A 7940-nucleotide genomic window follows, 5' to 3' on the forward strand; every position below is an offset into this window, starting at 1 on the left:
CATCGGGTTCAGCCAGGAGTCCAGACCATCAGACGAGTCCATGGTGATGAGGCAGGTATGAGACTAAGCAGGCCATGAAGTCAGCATTCTGGATGTGGATCAGTGGGGAATGTAGCCAGCCACAGGTACAGCTGCAGCCTTGCTCAGCAAAGCAGCAGCCACAGAGTAAGTGTAACTTGAAAATCAGGGAGAAAGCAGCTGTTGAGGCTTCTTGCTGCTTTCTCAAGAAGCTCCAAAGCTGGTCAGGGCCTCTCAAGCCACTCTCTCCAACAACTGTACCATGCTAGAGAGCCCACCTTGAGCACAGCCAACTAATCTGTGTGCAGGGAGTGCACACAGGGCTGTTGGGACCTGGCTCTCACCTAGGCTCGTTCAGGATCAAGAAATGAGGAAGCCCTCCCTGCCTCCCATTGTATATAAGGGGGTTGAGCCCGTGGATGAACTCTAAGAGAGAAGAATGATTCCTGCCCCATACATTACAAGTGAAGGCTTTAGGTACCACCATAAAATGAGATTTGCCCATTGCAGACAGCATGTAGCACTTTCCTGCAGCCATGATCTGATGGAATGGGACCCAAGACTCACCCCCTCTCTTGGTGCCTCTAGCAACACCACACCACAACCTGATGGGATGGGCTGCACATTGTGTTGTCAGGATGCCACTCTGGGCTGCAGGTGTCCACCTTCACACCACAGTGTGGTGTCCCTGCTGGGAGTCTGGGTTCAGCTCTCACATGACTCCTGACTCAAGAACAAAATAGTTTCTAATTTCCTGGAGAGCTGTGCATCCACTTTTCCAGTCTTACACCCTTTTGCACCAGCAGGGCACACCACCTTAAAATTAACCGTGTTAATTACTTTGAAGATTCTTCTACATTCCTTGAAGTTGCTCGCTAGGACATTTGGCAAAATCCACTGTGCCTATTTAAACAACTGAACAAAACCCTCTTAAAGGTTTATCTTGAGCTATCTACTGTACCTATAAATAAGTTACAGATAAACTTATACTTACATTAGGTATGCTTTTATTGGTTGCACTATTCCCGCAATTTATTTGATGAATTTACATTCACCAGGAGTATGAGTGAATAAGAAATGTAAAGTAAAAAAATATGGAAATAAAAATACAGTACATATGGCCAAGGGTAACAAGTTTATATAGACACATAGGGCATGACTGCTCAAAAGATTTTAGGAAATCTTTCTTGTTGATAAGGTTTAATAAAGTATTCTCAGGTATAGTTTTAATTCCACATTTTTCTGTTACTCTATGTCTCCACAATATTTATTTCACTGTGCTCCATTTTTGCTCATTTATTTTAATTCAGTCAGTGCTGATTCACTCTAGATGTTTGATTTAATCACTGCTGACTCTTCATTGCTACTTCCCTTCTGGTTTTGCATATTAAATTGTGTCCAGTATTTTATAAAACCATATTGCTGCCAAATCCCCAGATCCTAATTCAGAATTATTCCAGTCTAGATGTTCCTCTATCCACCAAAGTTTTATGGTTAATCCATCCTATATGTTAACATATTTTCAAAGTTATGATAGCATCCAGGTCTTTTTTATTCATGTGATATCACTAGTTCACAGACTGACATCAATACCAGAAGAATTAGTAACATTAAATGTGCTTTCCTAATAAAATGTCCCTACCTTTAAATACCATTAAGTAACTGATCAACATCAACCTTTTCCTCATCCTTTTTAAACATTTTAGAATCCCTTTCCCACCTTCTATTCTGGCATATCCCCATTATTGAGAATTTCAGAATAGCCTATACCTTTGGACACAGAGAAACAAGCAAGTTTCATCTAAAATGTACAAAAAATGCTAGTTAGGAGTACTGTGCATTCTTTTACCCAAATACCACAAACCAGCAGAACGAATGTGTGCAAATGTGGATATCCTTTCACATGGGTACTGTTGTTTGCAACCCTCGGGCCTGTGCCTGAATACGATGTATCTAAGTACTTTGTTTCAGATTACTGATGTCCATCAAGACAGACTTCAACAGCTTTGCTTTAGAGACACGGAGCAATCCATATGCATGTGCTTCTGTGTTTATGTGGGAGACACAAGCCTATAAATCATTCTTCATAAATGACAAATTATGTCCTTTCCACATGTTCCACTCTCTGCCTCTCCTGCCACTCATACTCCATTTCCCAAATCTAATCCTTCAGATGTTGTCCTTTCATCTTGCTTTAAATGCAACTGATAAAGTGAAGTGGCATTAAACCACACAAAAAGATTTTTTTTGCCTGGTAAACATTCAGTTGAACCCACTGCCTGGTCTGTCTCTAAGGAAGAATATTCACAACCTAATAATATTTTTTTTAGCACAAAAGGAGTATCATGTGCTAGATGAATCAAAATGTACTCGAACTCATGTTTTTAAAGCTTCCATTTAGCCAAAAATACATTTCTGTATGCATTATCTACATGTTGTGCCATGGTGAGCCCTCTCCACAGAAGCATGAAGGAGAACTGAGTAAGAGCTCAAATGTTTCTCTAGTGAAAAAAAGTAGCAAGAACGAAGAATCCTATCCAATCAGCAAGAGTAGGACTGCAATTTAAATATTTTTGTAGGTATTCTACAAAGTTGTTCAAAATTTGCCCTGAGAAACAAGGTTTTCCTCAGAAAAGACTTAAAGATTTCTGATGTAAACCAGTATCCATCTCATGACTATTTCAGTGTTATTTGAAGCTGCTTGTGATTCTATGAATCAGAAACATACCCCTTCTACATCTAGACATCTACAAGAAATGTTTTAGTGCTTCACTTGTACTAAGATAAAAATCATCATATTTCAAAGATTTGCCATTTTGAGGTCAAAATCTACTCTGCAAATTAGGATTTCTAGATGAAGACCCTATTGAGTAAAAAATGACCAGGATACTTGTGTCACCAATGAGATCTTTTAATAAAGGCTGATTAGTAAAAGTGGATGGAAAAATCTAGATGAATATTTTGCATTTTCTCCAATTAGTTTTTAGGAAGATGCCCTTTCACTTCTGAATTTTTTCCAATTATATTTTTTTCTAAATAACACAGCTCTTTAAAAAATCAATACTATAACTCTTCAAAGCATAAAGGTAGTTCTTGACAAACAAAAATTACTACTAACATTCTTATTAAAATATGTGGAAAAGTATTTTAATGGAAAAAAAGGAAGGCATCAAAAATTGTTTGCAAACTGCCCTTCATGTTTTTAGTAATTTTAAGCAGTATTCAAAAATTGGAACCAGCTGTAGATATAACTAAATATATTGAAATTACATGTTCAAAATGCCTCTGAACTTGTGATATAAAAATTTACATATTTTACTTTCCCTTCTCCCAAAAACATACTTGTGTTGCACATCAGTAACATACAATATTTTGAGACAAACAAATGGGAGATTATATACAGTCAGTTCTAAGATGTCACAATGTACATTACAGCATTTATATTTTTAAGGTATTTTTCCCTTCCATAAGCAACTTTTTCCCTTTCTAACAAATACCAGACAAGACATTGCCGCAAGGTGCAAACTGGGGTGTAACCCAATGAGGAATGATGAAAATAGAATGAAAGAATTTAACAAAATTACTGATTTCCCTTCCGTGTGCTGTTACAGTGGCTCCTTAAATGGAGCTTTTCGACACTGGTCTCAAATCCATTTGCAGAGTAAGTGGGTCCCTTAATGTGTATTGTAATGTCATTCCCTTGCTCCAAGACCTTCAAGAGGATACTTCCTAATTTTCCTGAAAAACTATCTCCTAAAAGTGTGTCCTGGAGACTGAGCTGGTTTGTGGAGAGCAGCTGAAGCTAGAGATACTGGTGGGTTATCTGTAATGGACCCGATGGTCACACTGGGCATGTATTGACAGCTTTACTAAAAAATGTATGGCAAGTCATTCTTGAAATAAAGACTGCTATGGATTAGGAAAAGAGTGTGTACAGTTATATTCATGGCAGGCATAAACATTCAGTGTCACTCTGTAGATACCAGAATGTGATCAGCTATACTTTCCAGTTCTGAGGCTGCGTAAGAATTGATCTTAGGTTTTTACTGCAAAATGTTTTAATACTTATTAGCATACTCTGAAATGTTTTCAATGTTTACTGAAAATTTCCAGTCATTCTTGAAAACTCCTTTTGGTAATATACACAAAGGGGAGATAATCACAGTTGTCAAAGTAAAACATAATGATTACTACAAGAAACATTTTCTAGCATCCACCTACCTGTAGTCAAAATGAATACAAGCCAGATCCCAATATTTTGACCCAAAAGTTAAAAATGGTTTATAAACAATTATATAGAAAAGCCTACTCTTATTCTCTGCTTACTATAAATGTATATGTAATTTGGTGTTGGGATTTTTTTTCAAATAGATTTCTGTGCTGTGATCCAGCTAGCCCTGAACTGCATGGGTGCCCTTTCACTGACTTTAACCATAGCTAGATTATGCCAGTTTTAAAAGACAAATCTTTTACATGGTTGTTTCATGAGATGAGTTTTACAATGCTGACTTCCTATACCAATAAATCTTCCTTAAGTGTAAATTTGAAGATGCAGTACACAAAATTTTCCATAGTAGAAATTTTCCATTCTCTTTTATCTTCATTACTGTACTTCCCTCTTACAAGGGAATAATGGCTTACAGCCTAGTTACAGTGTTTACTTTAGCTTAATCTAAATCGTTGACCCCATTAAATCAACTCCTGCCCTTTGCTTTTACTTCAAATTCAAATGCTAGGTTAGAAATTAGCAAAAACTTGAAAGAAATCTATTTAAAAACAGAAAATAAGCAAGTTAGACCAGAAATAACCTCTACCTCCAGCAGCACAGATTTACTTGTTTAGTAAACTACACAATAGTGCAAATTGAAAAACAGAGCATGGCAGCTTTTGTTAACTCATACTAATCATACGCTATCATACCTAACACCTAAGTCAGATTTTAGGCATCTGAAAGCTACTGATTGACAGGTTTCGTGTGAAACCCTAAAAAACTTTAAAAAGAAAGAATCACAGTTAGTACGTTGCAGAATGTGCTATAAGTCACTATCAGTCATGCTCTCCAGTCCCAATTGGAAAATATAGTTCACTGTTAGTTATTTGAAGTGTAATGCTTTACGAAAGCCCTGAGATAAAGACTCTTATGTCCCAACAGCAAGAAATATTCAGGGTTTAGGCTCCTAGGCTCTTACACGGTCCCACATGATAGTTTATTTTAATAGGCCCACATCAAGGGTAAGGACAGGCTTTCAAGCAGAAATTCTCTTTCCAACTATATATGAGGTGGAGGAGACAGTACTTGTACATGATGCTCATACTTCCAGTGATCAGCCACCTCCCAACTAGCATTTGTGATTATCTACTCAGAGAGAGAGTTTAGGTGGATATATTTATAGAGGCTCTTCTGTTTGTCATTTGTAATTTATAGGCTCAGTGCCCAAAGCATCCAAAAGCCACTCATAATTACATTTCACATATAAAACACCTACATTTAAGGGACATTATCAAGGCTATAAGGTCCAGAGCTAAATACTTAGGCAATGCCAAAATGAAGGGTGCCTCTGCAACATTAATTCAGTCTCCTTATACATATGGATTATAGTACGGCTTCTAATTGCATGATGACAGCAATTTTTTACTATCCTACCATTTGCTTCATCAGTGCATGAAGTGGGCAGTGCTCACTTAATGAGCCAGTATTAAATATTTTGCTTTCTCCTCCTTGAATGCATGGCCCCAAGCCATTTAAATCCTGTTCAGAAGATAGAAATCTTAATTTACTCACAGGTTTTTCATGGGTGCTTCACTAAAGTATATGAATACTTTACAATATTAATGGATTTATACGTTCACAAAATTCCGACTGAATGAAAATTATGTTTCTCCCTGTTCCACAACCAAGAAATTGAGACATAAAGTGATTAAGAGCAAAAAGGAGCTGTTAATTTTGAATGCCCAAGTTGAGACACCAAGAAACTGAGTTTTGGAATAGCTGCATCATGTCAAGGGTAAGCACCACATCATGTGTTCAAAGCACAGCTTCCACTGATTTCTGCAAATTAATCGACTAAAATACTTCCACTACTCAGGTATCACAGCCTCAAAAACAGCATTCAGGAAAAGAGAGACTGCAGCTATTGAGAAGTTGAGAAAAGAATGGTTTTAGTGGCAAAACTAGGAACTTGCAATCTGCGGCAGCAATACAGCTATAACCTGTGTCTTTGGGGCACACAAGACAGCAATCTTTTCTTGGTATCATTTAGTGCAGCCCTTAAATTCTGCAGCACTTAGAATATAATGCAAGGACCTTATACCAAACAGCCTGTTCTACTACCTGCTACAGATCATCTCTTCCATTGAGTGATTTTCTTTCTCTCCTTTTTTTTTTTTTTAATTTTTCTACCTGTTTCTCCCCCTTTCCATTTCTCTGTTCTCCTCCTATTCTCCTCTTCATCTGTTTTTTCTTACCAGCTCGTCGGGCAACTCTTCTCACTGTGCCCACTCTGGTGACAGCAACTTCTGAGGATGACATAGACCGAAGACCCATCAGAAGGCTCCGGTCTAAGAGTGACACCCCTTACTTGGAAGAAGCTCGCATCTGCTTCAACCTTGATAATGGTAAGACCACACCTTCCCTAAACAGTATATGATGTTAATTAAAGTCTTCTTTTTGAGATGCAGATGGACCAGATGGTGCCTCCTCTCACAAGTGATGTGGTGGTTTACCAGACATCCAAAGATGCCAAGGCTGTCTAACTACAAGTACCTGCATATGTATGAACAAGGATCATTTTCAAAATTCTCCTGCAAGTGCTAACTAAAACTTTTTCCCTGTTTTAGCCAGGGTGAGCTAGTGAGATCACACCAAAATAGAATTGATTTGCAAACAAAATACGTCTTATCCATTCCAGGCATCCAGAAACATGAAAGGTCTTGAGAACATTTATGAAGGGATTACAGCTAACAGCAGACTTCAGCTAAACCCAATGTTACTGCTATTGAAGAACATGCAGCACACCCCAAAACCGCAATAGGACTAATTGGCAAACATGTAACAGAAAACTCCTGACTCTGCAGGAATGAGTAAGAGAGCCGTCCTTCAAAATTCAGACCAACTAGTGTTACTATCAGTGCCTTCAGAGTTACTGAGCCCCAGCATTCCTTCCCTGGTCTTTTTTTCTCATTGAAGTTGATCAAAACAAAAGATTTTGGAAGTACTGACAACTCAGTGACTTTAAGCAGAGTGGGGTTTTTTTAAAAAAAGCCCTGAATTAAATGTCATGAGCTAGTACACTCTTAGGCACATATTTTAACTGTCCAGCTCTTACTTTACGTGGTACTGTTGTGCTACCACTTTTTTTAAATAGCATTTTTAATTTTTTATATTACACTAACCAACCGAAATTGGAGCCCTAATGTGGCAGGCAGCATATAAACCACAGGGTAAGAACGTCTACATAAAGAGCTGATTACTAAACAGAGAAACAGAGATGCCACAAAACACCGACCCCAGCTTGCAGCCGGAGAACGGAGTCTCTGGTTTTTGCAGATGGTCACATTTTTCTCAAAGACTTGCCGAAGTGACTTAGGAAGGCGAGCCCCGGCCTTTGAGTGACGGTCAGTTTCAAACGTTGAGGGCAGGCTCCTCAGTTCCCTTGGCATTTTAAACTGCCAAGGTGTGGCACACCATCCCGCTTTATGTCATGGGTTTGTCCAAGGAAAGAGGGCAAGGAGGTGAAGGGATACACATTAGACATCCCACCAAGTCCTGATGCAGCTGTGCTGTGAGTTACGAGACGCCCTGGGCTGGAAAGGAGCAATTCAGGGCGCCAGGCTTGCTGCGGGGTGGCACCTCTGCCGGCCAGGCCCATCGGCGGCGTTTGGCACCTCAACCGGGACCTCCCCTGGGGGCGGGAAAGGCGCTC

General features: G+C 38.9%; 1 long non-coding RNA gene across 2 annotated transcripts in view; it reads left to right on the forward strand.

Moving 5' to 3' along the window:
* The window catches only part of LOC108445816, a 13996-nt gene extending 7338 nt beyond the window's left edge, over positions 1-6658 (forward strand). The window contains exon 3 of one of the 2 annotated variants that reach the window (XR_001860795.1): positions 6487-6658. This is a non-coding gene — a long non-coding RNA (uncharacterized LOC108445816). The remainder of the gene's footprint in view (positions 1-6486) is intronic. The other variant, XR_001860796.1, reaches the window with a different exon arrangement.
* The last annotated feature ends 1282 nt before the right edge of the window (positions 6659-7940 follow it).

Source organism: Corvus brachyrhynchos, unplaced genomic scaffold (genome assembly GCF_000691975.1).
Source record: "Corvus brachyrhynchos isolate BGI_N302 unplaced genomic scaffold, ASM69197v1 scaffold43, whole genome shotgun sequence".
Classification (NCBI taxonomy): Eukaryota; Metazoa; Chordata; class Aves; order Passeriformes; family Corvidae; genus Corvus; species Corvus brachyrhynchos.